The sequence below is a fragment of the Argopecten irradians genome, chromosome 4, assembly GCF_041381155.1.
Source record: "Argopecten irradians isolate NY chromosome 4, Ai_NY, whole genome shotgun sequence".
NCBI lineage: Eukaryota > Metazoa > Mollusca > Bivalvia > Pectinida > Pectinidae > Argopecten > Argopecten irradians.
The window spans coordinates 29,983,012-30,003,538 of record NC_091137.1 but is presented as its reverse complement, the minus strand read 5'-3'; the positions used below and the strand labels follow the sequence as shown (position 1 = coordinate 30,003,538).

At 37.2% G+C, this 20,527-nt stretch overlaps 1 long non-coding RNA gene across 1 annotated transcript in view; it reads right to left on the bottom strand.

Annotated features, from left to right (window-relative positions):
* Positions 1–10,432, bottom strand: part of LOC138321253 (uncharacterized) — a 106,047-nt gene extending 95,615 nt beyond the window's left edge. The window contains exons 1-2 of the long non-coding RNA XR_011208303.1: positions 10,346–10,432; positions 9,673–9,755 (exon numbers count right to left, since the gene is read on the bottom strand). This is a non-coding gene — a long non-coding RNA (uncharacterized lncRNA). The remainder of the gene's footprint in view (positions 1–9,672; positions 9,756–10,345) is intronic.
* Positions 10,433–20,527: the final 10,095 nt, after the last annotated feature.

Genomic DNA, 20,527 nt, shown 5'->3' with positions numbered 1-20,527 from the left:
TTCAACCAGACTCTTTTGACTTCGCCAGACATGTGTGTATCAATTAAGCGTCTCGTTGAACGTGATATTGAAGCATGCAAAGTTGGCGTATAATGACTACCGCAAGTTTCATATGTAATATGGATAAAAAAAAATACTTGTTACGTTGTTTCATTGCTGCTTGAATATGCATTATTTTATGAAATATTATTAAGCTAGTTCGCCGCATCGATCAACAATACCGGAAGAATTCTCAAGACATATTTAGGCCCAGTTAACACATGGCTTCATCACCATCCGCCATTTTTGAATCATACACATGTGTCAAAACAACACTGCAAGTTGATCTGCCCTTTGAAGTTTTAATCACAATCGTATGATCATTTTGCCAAGCAAATATACGTAAATTTATTCTTTATTTAGGTTCAGAATTGATATGTAAACACACAATCATGTTTAGTTATTGCATTTGGTTTCGATTGTCAGGCTTTTTCTCCAACAGATTCACCTGTCGATCTCACGTCAACAAGAATCTAAATATTAGAACATTGCTTTGTTATTTAACAGTTAAAATCGATATATAACTTCGAAAATAATTATTTTTTTCAAGTGTAAATAATTTATGTATAGATCAAATAAAGGAAACGATATTGCCTGTTTACATGCATATGTATAGGGTCAAATGGAGGTGCAAAACGCCATCTCCGCCTATTTGAATACTCCGGTTATTCAAATATTTTCTTCTGGAAAATGCCTTATTCAAATAAGCGGAATCCTCTGTCTATGATAATGCAGCAGATTTTAATTGTGCATAGTGATACGGTCACCTTCTTGTTTCATGCTAAGGGGGAATTTCCCTTTGGCTCCGTCGGTAGAGCGTTGGACCAGTAAGTCCACAGGGTCGCGGGGCTGAATTCGCCAGGTGGCACACTACCCTCACCCTGTTACAATAATATTCAGTTTAATTAAGTATAGACAAATTTTACATTGATGATGTTTTTAAGATTTCATGATATAACAATACTTAGGTCTTCAACATTTTACTCTCCGTAGAGTAATGACTCTTTGAACAGAATTATGAACTAATTTTTCCATGATATCGTGCTGCTAAATCAAGGTTTATAAAACATTAATATTTCCCCTAACTCTGATGTTTTCAACTATTTAAAGCACTTAATCTATCACGTAATGCATTATCCTACCAAATTAACTTTCTCAGAATTCAGAAGTCTTATACGACATATGAGACACTTTATAACTTTAACTGCCTATGAAACTTTAGGTATTAAGATGTCAGTTTCATTCCATGGCTTTCCCTTGTGCCCCTGATAAGCATTCCTGAAGGGGTCAGAACCTTTCTGACTCCCTAATACTCACTAATGTCCCTGGTGCTTTCCTAACAGCCATCTAAATCTTTCAATTATCCGTCAAATGACCCTCCATCTGACCAAATCCCATGGGACAAAAACAATGGGAAAACAGAATGGAGACATGCATCATGCCTTGGCCTTATCATTTCTACACATTTAAATGTATACAAGGCTTTCAGCCCTTCAGGGTTTAGGGGACAAACACTCAGGCAGATGTCCAGTTCCAGTTCAAACACACATCAATTCAGCAGTGGTCAACTCACATGGGAAGGGAGCTAATGGTATGTCAGTTGTCATCAAAAGGAAAATATATTTAAATTTCTCATCAATATCAGCAGTTAATATATCATGATTAAGCTGGACAACAGAAAAAAACTGCACCATGTTACCTGGCGCTTTAAAAAGCTGTAGCTAATTGCTGATGTACTCAATACACACACAAAATCTATCTAAAGTGAAAATATAATAGTATACACATTTATTTCTCTTAACAAAAATATCATTTATTTAAGAAAACTAACTAATCCCTGAAACCCCTTATGAGAAATTAGAAAACTATTGTACTTTATTAAGAAGTTCTTCCTGGATATTCAAAATCCTTAAATTCATTTGAAGTTTCCCATATGAAATCCAATTTCTGATAATTCATATTAATGAATAAATAATCTTCTTGTGATATAAATGAATCTCATGGAGGAGGAATATGGATCAACAATACCTTGTCAATCAGGCTTTAATAGAATCGTCACAGCTTTAGCTGTATCAATTGTACTTGGGGTCGGGTCAGGCTACAGCTATTGTCAAACCCCAACTCAAGACAAATGGACAAGCTCACAAACTTGGACTTCAATGGTTTCTTTTCTATCAGACAATTCCAGCCCGATACTGACCATTTAAACGGTCAGATGAAAAATGACCAAATTAAGGATTGCTCCCAAGCAGTTATAGATTACTCCCTTGGAGCGGAACAAAGAGACAAGCTGACAAAGTGACGCATCGTTTTCATTTTAGCTGCAGTGTGCATGCCGTCAGCGATGGATAATTAGTATGAGAAAATAACAGGTCGTACTCGTGTGAGGAATATGTAAATGTCAGCAGGGATAATAAGGATTTCAACACAACAAGATTCCTGTATTGGAGAAAGGTATAATTATCACGGATTAAAGACATCCCCTAAATGGGCTGACCGATCATTGGATGGCTGGACAATAAGATTGCCTAGACAATATTGATATGACTCGCATTATTGCCTCGGAGACTTAATTTCGCCCAGTTGGTCAAGTTTCACTGACTATCCTCATCTGACAGTCAATGAGATGCAGTTTTTAATCGGTCACCATAAAAACGTTTGTTTTATTAATTATTTAATACAAGACCATTTATTGTACATCTAAAACATCATTAAACATTTTAATGTACATTTCCAGTTACCATGGTAACATAGGCCACAAATGGCAAAGATGACAATTGATATACTATATTATTTAAACCCAGTAATAGCCGCCATCTTTCTATATACACCTACCCCAATCCCTACCCTCACCCTTAGTGTTCTTACATTGAAATTAAATCTTAATACCGAACACAAATGGTATTTCAATTATTCGGTCAAATATCTTTAATTTGTGAACAGAAGAAATGTCTTGAACACATAAGTTGTATGTACTCCTGACTCTCTCTATTACAATTGTACTAAACAATTTTGTTTGCAATCTTGTATTCAATTTACTTGCGCGAAATTTCGCAATCCAAGTAAATTTGCGAAAAATTTTATCTCAGCAATTTTTTATAAAATGTTTTGTTCATTTCTAAATCTGCAAATTTTGATATTCATTTTGAGATGGAAATCGCGATATTAAATGCTGTGAAAGATAGTTGTTTTACAGTATAATGCTCGATTCAAACTAATACCTACCTTTAATGAAAATGGCTAATTGATTTTTAAAGAACTAATTTTAGGAATCATGGGATATGGGACAGACATATTTTGGTCAACACTAATTGGCCCTCAGGATCATGTCAGGGGTGTAAGTGAGTGAGTATACAATCATGGAATTCAAACTAACCAATCAATTTTCTTTCGCCACTTTCATAAATCCACTGCTCAAAAGCAAAAACTGATGCAAGGTCCCATACATCATTGACAGAAACATGTGAAAATTAAACTAACTATGAAAAGCAGATTTGTATAAAAACATCTGATGTAATTTTCAAGATTAGTGAATTTTTCCTCACATGCTCAATTACATGGAACAACTTTATCCGGGTAATTATTACCAAAGACACCTCAAAATTGCACATTTTTAAATCACAATGTTTTTTTTGTGAGCTGTTTCAAATTTTTCTATTCTTTTTTATTGCTTCTTTAATTTTGTAAATTATTTTTAATGCTCAGATATTTGTTTTTTCTTTTTCATGAGCTTAGCACATCTGCCTGTTCTAAGGGAAGCAATCCAGATTTCAAGCTAAACTTGTATTAAGTCTTCAAAATGGTAACTTGACAGTGACAACTAGATTAGTGGTAACTGGATGGTGGGACAACCATATTAGTGGTGATTTGATAGTGGGACAACCATATTAGTGGTGAATTGATAGTGGGACAACCATATTAGTGGTAACTCAATAGTGGGACAACTATATTAGTGGTGACTTGATAGTGGGATAACCAGATTAGTAGTGACTTAATAATGGAACAAGCAGCGATTAGTAGTGACTTAATAGTGGGACAACCAGATTAGTAGTGACTTAATAGTGGGACAACCAGATTAGTGGTGACTTAATAGTGGGACAAGCAGATTAGAAGTGACTTAATAGTGGGACAAGCAGATTAGTGGTGACTAGATAGTGGGACAAGCAGATTAGAAGTGACTTAATAGTGGGACAAGCAGATTAGTGGTGACTAGATAGTGGGACAAGCAGATTAGTAGTGACTTAATAGTGGGACAACCAGATTAGTGGTGACTTGATAGTGGGACAACCAGATTAGTGGTGACTGGATAGTGGGACAACCAGATTAGTGGTGACTTGATAGTGGGACAACCAGATTAGTGGTGACTGGATAGTGGGACAACCAGATTAGTGGTGACTGGATAGTGGGACAACCAGATTAGTGGTGACTGGATAGTGGGACAACCAGATTAGTGGTGACTGGATAGTGGGACAACCAGATTAGTGGTGACTGGATAGTGGGACAACCAGATTAGTGTGACTGGATAGTGGGGACAACCAGATTAGTGGTGACTGGATAGTGGGACAACCAGATTAGTGGTGACTGGATAGTGGGGGACAACCAGATTAGTGGTGACTGGATAGTGGGACAACCAGATTAGTGGTGACTGGATAGTGGGACAACCAGATTAGTGGTGACTGGATTGTGGGACAACCAGATTAGTGGTGACTGGATAGTGGGACAACCAGATTAGTGGTGACTGGATAGTGGGACAACCAGATTAGTGGTGACTGGATAGTGGGACAACCAGATTAGTGGTGACTGGATAGTGGGACAACCAGATTAGTGGTGACTGGATAGTGGGACAACCAGATTAGTGGTGACTGGATAGTGGGACAACCAGATTAGTGGTGACTGGATAGTGGACAACCGATTAGTGGTAGGATGGGACAACCAGATTAGTGGTGACTGGATAGTGGGACAACCAGATTAGTGGTGACTGGATAGTGGGACAACCAGATTAGTGGTGACTGGATAGTACAACCAGTGTGGACAACCAGATTAGTGGTGACTGGATAGTGGGACAACCAGATTAGTGGTGACTGGATAGTGGGACAACCAGATTAGTGGTGACTGGATAGTGGGACAACCAGATTAGTGGTGACTGGATAGTGGGACAACCAGATTAGTGGTGACTGGATAGTGGGACAACCAGATTAGTGGTGACTGGATAGTGGGACAACCAGATTAGTGGTGACTGGATAGTGGGACAACCAGATTAGTGGTGACTGGATAGTGGGACAACCAGATTAGTGGTGACTGGATAGTGAGACAACCAGATTAGTGGTGACTGGATAGTGGGACAACCAGATTAGTGGTGACAGGATAGTGAGACAACCAGATTAGTGGTGACTGGATAGTGGGACAACCAGATTAGTGGTGACTGGATAGTGGGACAACCAGATTAGTGGTGACTGGATAGTGGGACAACCAGATTAGTGGTGACTGGATAGTGGGACAACCAGATTAGTGGTGACTGGATAGTGGGACAACCAGATTAGTGGTGACTGGATAGTGGGACAACCAGATTAGTAACTGGTAGACTGGATAGTGGGGACAACCAGATTAGTGGTGACTGGATAGTGGGACAACCAGATTAGTGGTGACTTGGATAGTGGCACAACCAGATTAGTTGTGACTTGGATAGTGGGGCACAACCAGATTAGTGGTGACTGGATAGTGGGCACAACCAGATTAGTGGTTGACTGGATTGTGGGACAGCCAGATTAGTGGTGACTGGATTGTGGGACAGCCAGATTAGTGGTGACTGGATTGTGGGACAGCCAGATTAGTGGTGACTGGATTGTGGGACAGCCAGATTAGTGGTGACTGGATTGTGGGACAGCCAGATTAGTGGTGACTGGATTGTGGGACAGCCTGATTAGTGGTGACTGGATTGTGGGACAGCCTGATTAGTGGTGACTGGATTGTGGGACAGCCAGATTAGTGGTGACTGGATTGTGGGACAGCCTGATTAGTGGTGACTGGATTGTGGGACAGCCAGATTAGTGGTGACTGGATTGGTGGGACAACCAGATTAGTGGTGACTGGATTGTGGGACAACCAGATTAGTGGTGACTGGATTGTGGGACAACCAGGATTAGTGGTGACTGGATTGTGGGACAACCAGATTAGTGGTGACTGGATTGTGGGACAGCCTGATTAGTGGTGACTGGATTGTGGGACAACCTGATTAGGTGACTGGATAGTGGGACAACCAGATTAGTGGTGACTGGATTGTGGGACAGCCAGTTTAGTGGTGACTGGATAGTGGGACACCAGATTAGTGGTGACTGGATTGTGGGACAGCCTGATTAGTGGTGACTGGATAGTTTGACAACCAGTTTAGTGGTGACTGGATTGTGGACACAGCCTGATTAGTGGTGACTGGATTGTTTGACAGTCAGTGGTGATTAGCATTAGTGGTGACTGGATTTGTGGGACAAGCTGATTAGTGGTGACTGGATTGTGGGACAGCCTGATTAGTGGTGACTGGATTGTTGGACAGCCAGATTAGTGGTGACTGGATAGTGGGACAACCCTTGATTAGTGGTGACTGGATTGTGGGGACAGCCAGATTTAGTGGTGACTGGATTGTGGGACAGCCAGATTAGTGGTGACTGGATTGTGGGACAGCCAGATTAGTGGTGACTGGATTGTGGGACAGCCAGATTAGTGGTGACTGGATTGTGGGACAGCCTGATTAGTGGTGACTGGATTGTGGGACAGCCAGATTAGTGGTGACTGGATAGTGGGACAACCAGATTAGTGGTGACTGGATTGTGGGACAACCAGTTTTAGTGTTGACTGGATTGTGAAACAGTCAAAATAGTAGTGACTGGATTGTGGGACAACCAGATTAGTGGTGACTGGATTGTTGAACAGCCAGTTAATGGTGACTGGATTGTGGGGCAGCCTGATTAGTGGTGACTGGAATAGTGGGACAACCAGATTTTGATAATGGAAAACTCATTATTTGATTGTATGATCATTGCATTTAGGACCTGACAGTGACTACTCTCTCTCTACTGGATGCATTAAAGATTTATAATAAAGGGAGGCAACCATATTATTCCATGTGATCTTTTGATTATCCCTAGCAGATTTTATTCTTTTTTTGTTCGACCTTTCTCAACCTAAACCTATAGCTCCCCCAATAAATAACCCTGGAGGGAACAGACACAGATGTTCTCTTGACCCCATAGGGCCAGTTGTCTCCGAATCTCTTTATTGATTTGTGTTGACCTTGACGACCCTTTCTAGGGAGTGATCCCTAATGAGGGCTACTTGCTCCCTAATGGACTGGACATAATTACAATGGTGACAGTCTCTACTTAACAACAATCGTAAATTATTACTTTACTTTAATGTTTGATACTCACAGCCATCTTGGTTAGATTATACAGTATTTATTCTCTTAGTCGTATAATTTATCTAAACTATAAAGTCTATAATGGTCAGCTTTAAAGCTAGGTACTAAAATAGTCAAAGCTTGACACCTCTGAAGAGACATGGTTACTCAAAACAAGTTCTGGTCCATGTTCTCATCAAATGATAAAAGTGATTTTTTAGTTATATTTGGGCCGAATAAAGGCTCCTTCCCATATTGAAATTTTGTTGTATTTTCCCATTTTCATGTAAATATTTTCCCAATAAAGAAAAAGTCTCTAAAATGTACATGTTTCAAGAAAGATGAAATATAGTGTTTTCCCAATTGAAAAGTTATAGGCCCCTGAAATTAATGATACATATAGTAAATCAATTATATATCAACTTGCTCCAGATGATTTTGAGCAAACTATGTTTCTACTATTATCACGGCTTTAACAGTCTAAAAATAATGGAATCCTCCTGAATCAGAGTAATTATATAAGAATGAAGACAAAACTGAATCAATTAATAATGTCAATATCACAGAAAAACAAAAGATCATTTTTCACTGCAAACCCTGGTGATAAAATGAACAGCCATCATCAGTAACAAATTGCCTTAAAGCCCAACCCCGAATTAATAAAGTGAACAGCAGGTGTCATTGTTGCGAGTTCAGATAATTAGTTCAAATTTGTGAATAATTAGTTTTTAATATCTTTTGATAATTATTCCTGTTTTTTGTGTGCCAGAATCTTGGGAGATTTGATTCCTCTTTAATGACACCTGACTTGAAGCTGACTTCCCTAACAAATGGTTTTTGAATTACTAATTATTTTAAATTGCATATGGTGATTTTTATTTGTGAAATTCTACACTTTCTAATATGTTATAACAAAAGATTTCTAATAAATGTGGAATTTGTACTCTGTATGCCATTAAAGTACCTTGAAATGTACCAAAGACAATTGATAGACAAAGCAAATTATTTCAACCACGTCAAAACTTAAACACCAAACTGTTCTTACTCCTTAAAAACACATTTAGGGGACCTAGACTCTGAAGTCATCAACTTTCTTTACAAAATTAGATTTTACAGCAAAAAAAAGACATGTATTAAATGATTCCAGAAGATGAAATGGTTGGGCCATCTGCTGAAGTCTTGTATAATGTGATTTTAGGTACTGGGAAGGTAACTTCCCCAATCATGACATTTTTTCAGTGTAAGGCTAGTTAAATTGTATCTGTCAAGTTCATGATAATATTTTTTTTCATCCTATGGTTTCTTAATGATGTGTTGGAATGTAATATCCACAAAACATTATAATCCTGATATTTTTTAATGTTTGTGATTTAGGATAATATTGCAAACTACAGTCTGTGACGTTAACTTTTTTCACTGCTAGGCCTTTGGACTAGTAATACAGTCTGTGATAACAGTTAACTTTTTCACTGCTAGCCTTACGTTAATACTTTTAACGTTTCACTGCTAGGCCTTTGGACTAGTAATACAGTCTGTGACGTTAACTTTTTTCACTGCTAGGCCTTTGGACTAGTAATACAGTCTGTGACGTTAACTTTTTTCACTGCTAGGCCTTTGGACTAGTAATACAGTCTGTGACGTTAACTTTTTGCACTGCTGGGCCTTTGGACTAGTAAACCCCAAACTTTTACTAGGCTGGCTTTTTTAACTAGTCCAAAATAAATATACAGCCGTTTTGCTTCAGCACTTCAGTCATCATCAGTTTACGATTTTTGACCCCAAGTATAGTTTGGATGTGTTCGTGAACACAAATTCTAATAAAATATGATGCATACAGAATTCATTCAAAATGTGTTGAAAACACAGTTGGCCACTGCAGATATAGTATTTTATAACAATTTTAATTGGGTGGGCAGCAACTAACCCAATCGGGATTTTTTTTATTTTTTTTTTGGCAAAAGCAGGCATTGGGAACATCTTAAAAATACATTTTAACTGAACAAAAATAATGAATTATAACAGTTTGGTTTTGATATAATTATACATAACCAGACATCAACCATAATTGCAGTCAAAAGGATGGTAGATATGCTTGTCAAAATAACGACTCCATGTACATGTATACCAGTGTACTGAATAATTTTGTCATAAAGGTATATTTAATGCCCAGCAAAAAAACACAGTAACCTTGTAAAAGAAGGGGGAGATAATCACCATAAAAATATTACATAACTCTCACTCACCCAACTTCATGTCTCTGTACTTGAAGATTCACCAGGCTTTGATCAGTAGGTCAACATTTTCTTCAATAAAAACTCTTCTGTTCCTGTCAAGCAATAACAGAATTGAATGCATGCTAAAAATTTACATTTAATTTACAGTCCCTCATGTTCAAATAATGAAGTTATTACATTATTTAAGATCTGGATCTTAGGACTGACTATGTTCTCTAGGAGTCTTTACATCATTTTCATACAGAATTAATCAATTCTGTACACTAATTATGTTCTAAGTAATTAATCTTTATTAGATTTTTGGTTTTAAATGCATACATACGGAGTTATGTTCCGAAATGGTATAACAAATATGTTAATATAATGGAATTAATGGAATCAGTAGTAGTACGATTTTCAAAAAAACTGAACTCGGCTCAATGACTGTCTGTCGGCTTTACAGGAAACTCTCTTGGTAGTTGAACACTGCTAATTAAGTAGACTCCCACTAAACAAAAAAGTTGGGAGGGCAGACGACCTCACCCTAGATAGGGTAATCTATTTATAATGACGAATCCATGCATCTTTCCCTACCTGATCCTTAAACAACTTGCACCATGACACAGAAATAAGAACTAGCTAGAATACATTTATATAATCTCAATGTCTGTGATTAATTCCACATGTAGAGAACTAAAGGTACCTCATGCCAATCTAGTGATGATTTCGACCCTCTTGTCGTCCTGGGATTCACCGACAGCTCCCGTGTTTGCTAGCATACATGTAGCTACATGTACCTGTGCGTAATTGCATCATCACATCACGTGATTTTGTCCTGCCGTGAAAGCGCATACTCAGCGTTTTTTTCCGTTTTTTGGTCTGCCATATGTAGTTATTATAGAAGAAGTCAAAGTTGATCTTATAATTAACTTTACGTCTTATTCAGATTTTCGAAAATAGAAGTTTATACGAAAGTTGAAAATGAAATAAAAATCATTTTAAGCATCGATGTCACAATTTTTTAACTTCATCGAGGCATGAAAGAAATTTTGTTGCAAACTGTGTGAATCGGAATCCGCGTAAGCGGATATTCACAAAAGTTTTCAAACAAAATTTATTTCATATAATTGTGGGGCTTGATTTTGAAATATTTTGAATTATGAATTAAACACATGGACCTGGCACGAATTTCTGTTGGTTAGAAATTCGTACGAGGTCCCTGTGGAATTAAATATACCAATGTAGTAACTTCAATCTAATGGTAGTAACTTCATATTTGTTTGATTCCCAAATTGCTGCTTGCAAAAATTAATAAATTCATTATATAGAGTATAATTATACTCAGAATAGTACCGGTACGTTGACCCTACCCACTTAATTTCAATATCTAAGATCAAAATATTCTATTTCAGAATTTTTCACAGATCTAATGTTTCATACAAAAGGATTTGATGACTTTTGCTTTAATATCACGCAGATTAAAAAGGGAAAAAAGGTATATAGAAATAGGTCGGTGTGCTTTATGTTGTTTAGCAATGTAAAAATAAAGGACCGACTGGTTATAATTTCACAATTAGATACTTACTTTGTTCATCACAGTGACCACCCAAAAGATTTATATATAGCTAAACATATTACGCCGTATTTTGCTGCACTGAAGTAAAAAGATGATAGTTTGACTCTCTACAAAGCGTAAGAAGCACTCGTTTTCAAAATGGCGCCAAAATAATTATGAAAATGGATTATTCTATAAGCAATAGGTCCGTGTATTTCTTAAGAAACCTTTTCAGGGGCGTAGGAATTGGGGGTGGGGGTGGCAAGGGAGACAGGGGGGGGGGAGCAAACATGTATGCAGTGTGCAGCGTGTGTGAATTGCGAGGTGCGTCTTTTGGGAGACTGCGGTATGTTCGTGTTGTGTCATCTTGTATAGTGGAACTGTTGCCCTTTTTATAGTGCTATATCACTGAAGCATGCCGCCGAAGACACCAAGCAACATACCCCACCCGGTCACATTATACTGACAAGTTTGCTGAGCGCTAAGCAGGAGCACAGAAACTACCACTTTTATAGACTTTGGTGTGTCTCGCCCAGGGGACAGAGCCCAGAGCCTTCTTAATGTGAGAAAAAAACGTCAATTTGCTGGGACAAATACCTTGGTCTACCGCATTACTATACCCACAGGGACCTTGCACGATTTTTTTTAACCAACATTATCAAGTATACATGTAGTATCAAGGGTATGAACTCGGCGGTCGAGAAAAAAAAACCTATTTTATAAATCGAGAAGCGTTCCGAAGAACAAATGAACATGGCGGTAATGTTAAAGTAAGTTAGCATCATATGTTTAATTAGAGTTTCTACAAAGTACGGGACATGAAATCTCCAAAGGATCGTAGTATAATAGTATATTCGTTCTACATGTTGAAATTACACAGTCTCTTTGTTGTCGAATGATCTGATAAATTCATAATATATATATATTTTTTTTAAATTGACACATGTTACATGACATGTTGGATACTAAAACTTGATAACATTTCTTCCAAACACAATTAACACAATTTTTAATGCAAGACGCTAAACAATGACTTCTACAGATGTTATAAATCAATGGTTAGTGCTGAAACGAGAATTCCTGATCTCAGCCCAAAACCTTCGGACGGTCCATCAAGGCGACAACTGACAATACTTCTATGGCGGGTGTTAATTTCGTTTTTGATGACGTGTCAACTGTCGCCATCGGCAGCCTCCATGTCGGAGATATTTAGAGGATAGCGAGCCAGCGAGATTACTCATTAACAGACAACCATATGCTTGTTGATTGTGACCATTTTTCTGTTGCATCCACACGATAGACCGCGATACACAGGGGACATAACTCGCTCAATTTCAAAAGAACATTAAATATCAGCATGCAATGCGAAAATGTAAATTATTGTTACGTGCATTAACCCACTCGTGGCGGAGTCGCTGCGACATTGCGACTATGGCAAAGGCGGATCGAAACGTCACGGACATTGATCTATCAATTGTTTAAATAGTATGGTGGCATATTTCTGCCATCGTGTTATTTTAGGTCGAGTTATGTAACGTAACTTTGCCGAGATAATTATGTCGACCTGTCGAGTTATATCATGAGTTGTTGAGATATTTATGTCGGCAAGTCGACTTACATCACGGAAAGTCGACTTACATCCTGGAAAATTGACTTACTTTATTACGACGAGATCCACGATAGTCAGTCGCGATAGTATAACTCGACTTTCCAATATGAATATGTGGACTTGTCGTGTTAAAACTCATCTTACCGACATAAATATCTCAACTAATCATGTTATAACTTGACTTGTCGACATAACTATCTAGTCAAAGTTGAGTTACCCTAAGTCGACCTAAATTAACTCGATGGCAGAAATATGCCACCATAAAATAGTTATCTCGTATCCACCATTATTAGCTGTTTGTTGTCATGGTGTTCTGAATAGTTCACATTATAAAAACGACTTTTCTGACATTTTATTAAAGGGACAATTCATTGGGGCTAACTATGTTATATAACCACGAAGCAAAACATGACATAAATGTATTGTTCTACATTCCTTGTGAAACATATAACAAGAAATATGGACAAATTCCACGACATTATTAAGTATTTTAATTGATACTGTTGAAATTCACAATCGTTGATCAATACGATTAAGCAGGTATAACATGTATGCTGTACTCATGCCCGAGCCAAAGTCATGTACATATGTACGTTAAAAATGAAGACATAACCACTGAGGAGTTGGTGAAATTATATTTAGACAAGAACATGCATCTAATAACGTTAGCACGCTACTGCTAGAGCGATTTGAGTAGTTCTAGACAAAACTTTCTTTACTACACTGGCAAGAGCCAGGGTTAGGCATACAAGCCGTCCGACCATAATATTTAATGGCGGATAGCAAGCTAGTTTGAACAATGTACATACATTTCACTTTAGTATGGTGGCCGATTACGGCCATCTCGTGTTGTTGTGTTGTTGCCTTGTCGTGTTGTCGCCTTGTCGAGTTGTCGCGGTCTCAAACTGCGACAACCCGAGATTTAACAGTTAAAATGTCGACTAGTCGCGCTTTCGAACCGCGACAAGTCGACAACACGACAACACGACAAGTCGACAACACGACAAGTCGACATTTCAAACACGCTAATTAGCGCGTACAGAATCTCGTGTTGTCGCGGTAAAATGTCGACTTGTCGTGTTGTCGAGTTGTCGACTTGTCGTGTTGTCGCCTTGTCGTGTTGTCGACTTGTCGTGTTGTCGAGTTGTCGACTTGTCGCGCCTTCCTGTACACATGCGCAAACAATGGATAACACTCGCCATATTGGATTGCTAATGAAAATAATTGTGTGCATGTGTTTGTACCTAGATGAAGAAATTTGATAGCAATTTCTTTACCGAGAGTTGTCAAAGTATTTTTCTCTGAACTATGAATTTCAATAATTTGTTTATCATTTGATAATCGTGTAATAATGGTCTGGTCACGCCGTCTGATTAGTACGCAGTTATCGTCATCTGTTAATTTTAAGGTCACTTGAACCGCTAAGGCCTAATAGTTCGAAGGCCCGTTAATCCGAAAATTAGAAAATATTGCAATTTTATGGTGGCATATTTCTGCCATCGATTTGCCGACTTACGACTTAATAATGTCGACATCGTTAAGGCATTAAGTCGAAATCATATCGGAATATGTCGACATAAACAGAAGAATATGTCGACTTACCACATGTACATGCCCACATAATGAATCCAAGATATTTATGTAGACAGTCGGTAACTCGGCGATTAATGTGTTTTATGCTCGGGTGTGACACCGACTTGTCAGTTATTGATGTCGACATCTAAACTAAAAGATGTCGACATCTGGTCTTGAAAGTGGAAATCAAAGGCCACCCTTTCATAGAGCACTGTGTATATGCAGCAAAAGCCATACAGCAGAGATCGACGTTGATTTGATTTCAAAAAAAAAAAAAAAAAAAAAATGTGATCCTGCACATCCCGGCCATGAAACTGTAGCCTGCGTGTACGTAGCTGTTAGCCCGAGCTAAGGAAGTGTACAACGAATTATTAATATATATAACCGTGGGTTGAAAATTCGTTTCAAAGCTGTGTGTGTGTTTTGTTGATTGGCATTCGTACCAAGTCCACGTAGTCATACCGTACTATACTATATTAAAAGAATGAATGAAAATAAAAATAAAAAAATAAAATAAAAAAAGTTTTTTTTATGTTGTATTTTCTTGTGAATCCCGAAAAAAACCAGTGACGTAATTTAAAAGCCATAAAGGTCACAGTACAGGTACACAATACACGTTGGGAAACCAGCTTTACTTGTTAGCTTGGCCTACATAAATATTTACATCCCTCGATCAGAGATTTAAATGTAAATCTCTGCCTCGATACACTTATATAAAGGCACAACGAATTTTTGTTACGGTCTTAATGGTCAGATTCAAACTTTGGGCTAAAAATCCTCCAGGGACGCGGTTTTAAACTCCCAACTCGCGATACATCTGCATCTATTTTTCGTAGTAAAAACATGCGTTCTTTGTAGTCAAACGTAGTAAAAAAAAAAGTCACGTGCTTATACCTCATTCATGCCATTGGCCGGAATATACAATTGTATTATGGGTAACTAGTGATCACGTGATTTTGTGTTTACTTCCAAATATGGTGATAGTTTGCTTGCCATTTCTTCGGAGAAATTGATTTATTTGAAAATATTTAGACTCCAAAATATTATTAATATTGCATGCTTATCATTTGACTTGCACATATGCACTGTTTTACTATAAATAATGAACTGAAATGAGTTGTAAAACTGCCATTTTCACGTTTTGTAAATAAATGATATAATACGAATTGACCAATTCAATAGGTCTAACCGTCTAAATCTAAAATCAGCGAAGATCGGCTACTCCCCGGCTAAATTCGTAGAATTCTAAATTTATATTTATATATATTATTACCTGCTTTAGGGCTCAGAACATATACATATAACACAGAGAAAATAAGGCCAAAGTATGTATAAATACCAGGTCAGAGAAATCACTCTATTTGGAAGTAAACACACACTCATGTGATCACTAGTTACCCACTAATACAATTCCATATTTATTTCGGCCAATGGCATGAATGAGGTATAGTCACGTGACTTGTTTTACTACGTTTTACTACAAAGAACTCGTGTTTTGTACAATTATGGGGAAAATCCTCCGCGGATCGTAGTTTCATTTCCACCATTTGAAATTGTTAGCAATACTATCATATCATAGTTTATTTTCCATATTATTTCCAAACAAATAGTTATAAGCTTCCGCATAGCCCACTTAGCTTTTTGGGAATCTAATACATATGTACACATATACTAAGAAAACACGGGCTTATGTGCTTTATGTACATGGCAGGTCTCAAGGCCCTCTACCAATATTGTGAATTTCATGGCCCTGGGGTCTCGGAATTTTCCCCAGGGGATAGGGTCTTTACCATAGTTTATATAGGAGACATATTTATTTGTTTGTTTAAAAGCAAAACATTATTCATAACTGTGCATATCGGAATTCAGGTGACTGTTAGACATTCTCAACTCTCATCCATTTGTAAAAAATTCTAATTTTAACAAACTTCTTCTCCACAACACGGTTTTTCTCATTTTACAGCAAGTACAAAAACAACAACAATCAAATTACAATCATGAATATTTTGTATTGATATTATTTTTTTTTTTTGCAAATTTTCAGCAAAACAAACATGTATCAAATTAAATTAATACACATATTTGATTAATATATTTGATCTGCATTCATTATTGAATTTAAAAAAAAAAATTAAAAAAAAACTTTATAACATAGCAAAGGTACATGGTTTGTCATTTTAATCAAGGGAGATAAATCCGATTTGAAGGATTTTCCACAAAGTGGAAAAGTTAAAAGCCGCATAATCCGTATCTTTCAGGTCCGTAAATCAACAAAAGAAAATTAGGGTACATATATTATAAAAAAGTTATCAACTTTCCCTTAATTACACACCCAAAAAGTCCCGAGTTCAAAAGAAATTAATGATTAAAAATTCGATATCCAGAGTGTTTGAATAATTCACTTTCCATGCATTATTCAACCAAAATTTAGACTGGTACATTTCCTGGTCAACATCAATTATAATTTCAACACAAATTTATTAGATGATGTTTCAAGTAATTGTCGAGTATATATACATGAACTTTGACATCTGCCATGGCACAACATGTAATCTTCAATTTATCAATGTTTCACAATCAAAGTCTACTCTAAAGCCTTCTGTTTCAAATGGTGGAAATGAAACCACGATCCGCGGGGGATTTTCCCAATAATGGCACAAAACACGCGTTCTTTGTAGTCAAACGTAGTAAAACAAGTCACGTGATTATACCTCATTCATGCCATTGGCCGAAATAAATATGGAATTGTATTAGTGGGTAACTAGTGGTTATATGAGTGTGTGTTTACTTCCAAATAGAGTGATTTTCTGACCTGGTATTTATACATAATTAGGCCTTTTGAAGAAGATCTTATTTTCTCTGTGTTATATGTACATGTATATGTTCTGAAACCTAAAGCAGGTAATAATATATATAAATATAATTTTAGAATTCTACGAATTTAGCCGGGAGTAGCCGATCTTCGCTGATCCTAGATTAGACGGTTAGACCTATTGAATTGGTCAATTCGCATTATATCATTTATTTACAAAACGTGAAAATGACAGTTTTATAACTCATTTCAGATCATTATTTATCGTAAAATAATACATATGTGCAAGTCAAAATGATATGCATGCAATATTAATAACATTTTGGAGTCTAAATATTTTCAAATAAATCAATTTCTCCGAAGAAATGGCAAGCAAACTATCACCATATTTGGAAGTAAGCACACAATCACGTGATCACTAGTTACCCATAATACAATTGTATATTACGGCCAATGGCATGAATGAGGTATAAGCACGTGACATTTTTTACTACGTTTTTACTACAAAAAATAGATGCAGATATATCCCGAGTTTGGAGCTAAAACTGCGTCCCGCGGGAGGATTTTTAGCACAAAGGTTGAATCTGGCCATTAAGACCGTAACAAAAATTCGTTGTGCCTTTATATAAGTGTATCGAGGGATGTAAAATATTTATGTATATATATGGACAGGGCAAGCTAACAAGTAAAGCTGGTTTCCAAATGGGTATTGCGTATCTGTACTGTGACCTTTTTGGCTTTTAAATTACGTAACTGGTATTTTTCGTGATTCAAAAAAATGAAATCTTGAAAAAATTATTGTAATATAGTATAGTACGGTATGTACCACATGGACTTAGTACGAATGCTAATCCACAAAGCACACACACAGCTTTTAAACAAATTTTCAACCCACGGTTATATATATTAATAAATGATTATGGCCAAGAGGATGGAAATTCGTTGCACAAAGCAGAGTCCTTTTGCACTCTAACTTCCTCAGCTCGGACTAACAGCTACAATGTGTACGTACACGCAGGCTACAGCTGCATGGCCGGGATATGCAGGATCACAATTTTTAATTTTGTAATCAAATATATAAAAAACTTTTCTGAATTAACAAAATCAACGTCGAACCCTGCTGTATGGCGCCTTGCTGCATATACACAGTGCCCTATGAAAGGATGGCCTTTGAATTCCACTTTCATGACCAGATGTCGACATCTTTTAGTTTAGATGTCGACATCAATAACTGACAAGTCGGTGTCACACCCGAGCATAAACACGATTAATCGCCTAGTTACCGACTTTCTACATAATTATCTTGGAATCATTATGTGGGCAGGTTCATGTGGTAAGTCGACATATTCTTCTGTTTATGTCGACATTTTCCGATATGATGTCGACTTAATGCCTTAATTATGTCGACATCATTAAGTCGTAAGTCGGCAACTCGATGGCAGAAATATGCCACCAATATGGTCTATGGTACAAGCACTGACTTCAGTTTTCTATATTCAAAGATAGTGGCTATTTCATATGATTTGCGCATGAGTAACAGGAAGGCGACAAGTCGACAACTCGACAACACGACAAGTCGACAACACGACAACTCGACAACACGACAAGTCGACATTTTACCGCGACAACACGAGATTCTGAACGCGCTAATCAGCGTGTTTGAAATGTCGACTTGTCGTGTTGTCGACTTGTCGTCTTGTCGTGTTGTCGACTTGTCGCGGTTCGAAAACGCGACAAGTCGACATTTTAACTGTTAAATCTCGGGTTGTCGCAGTTTGAGACCGCGACAACTCGACAAGGCGACAACACGACAAGGCGACAACACAACAACACGAGATGGCCGTAATCAGCCACCATACTTTAGTGGGTTTTTCTGGCATTTGGTTAGTGTTATAAAATCTTCTAAGGCTATTAATATATTTTTTCGTATATTATTATTGTTTTAAAGAAACTTTTAATTTTTGTTTCCCAAAGGTAGTGGGCCTTTAACAACATTTATGCATAGAAATGAATATAATGCATGCTATCCATATTTTAGATTTCTGTTGACGGCAAAACATCCGACATAACTTTGGCATATTTTTTCTCTCACTAGCACCAGTTAAGAACATTGTATAATTATCCTAATTGCAGGATTTCGAGATTTCCACGCAATTAATTACGAGGTCCAGAATAGACTGTAAGACTAAGATCCTGTTTGTGGATTACTACAGTTCAATCCTCTTAATTAGTCCTCTGAAAGTCGAGGTAAAAGAGTTTAACTTTGGGATGAGTTTGCTTTTGGCAATATACACTGGCTCTCACGCAATTTTTTGTACATCTAAAAAGGGTATTGCGCGTGTCCGTGCAGCCGATCCGTCGCACGTGCATCAGGACAACGGGAGCGTGTGTGTTTGACATAATTTTATAACGGCAGCCCGTTTGCCGTACGTCCATAAGCACGTTCTTCAATTTTTGACAGATAAAAACACACTTAACCAAATAGTCTTATTTCTACTATTCAGATGGAATAAAGTCTATTGTTTTCGCATCAACAACAGATTTCGTGTCGACGGTCCGGATTGTATCACTTTAATACGATTTGACAGGACAAAGCCCAAAACAGTGGGTAACGGGAGACAACTCTATAGCAGATCTAGCATTATTACAAAAATTAAACAAAAGGCTTACAATTATGACTGTGCATCTGGTATATGAAAATACCTACTGGATCGCTAGTTTTTATCAAGCGAAACTTCAGATAAAAATTCCCACCAAAACAAGAGGTTGATTTGAAAAGTAGTTTTACACAACGAGTAGTTGTTGTGCATGGAATGTATCTTACACGAGCGAGTATTTTTTCACAAATTATCAAACAGATATAAAACATCACATCTTTTGTAACTTTACAAAATAAGTGGAATAAATACCGTTTTTAATAACCAAGGGGTCGTGTGACTTTTTCAACCACAGTTACATACTTGTAGCCAATATATCGTCAGGGAAATCTAGATAGCATTTATTTTTATCAAACTGCATGGGCATAGACAATCCTTATTACGCAGGTAACTGATAGTATTGCCAAATGTTTTCCTCATTATATTTTTTAGTAAATTTTATATTTGAGCAGTTCAGAAATAAATGATGTTTGTTTTGGAAGATAGAACTTGTCACTTCTGTAGAGATGAGATCGAGGATGAGCTGTACGCGTGGTGACGGAATATTTATGTATGGTACACAAGGCAGCGAACACCGACGGACGTTTTTATCGCTCTATCTATACTCTATCTGAAGCTACAATATGTTCTTTCTAACAAAATCTGTTTAAGTACATGTATTTGCCCCTTGTGTGATA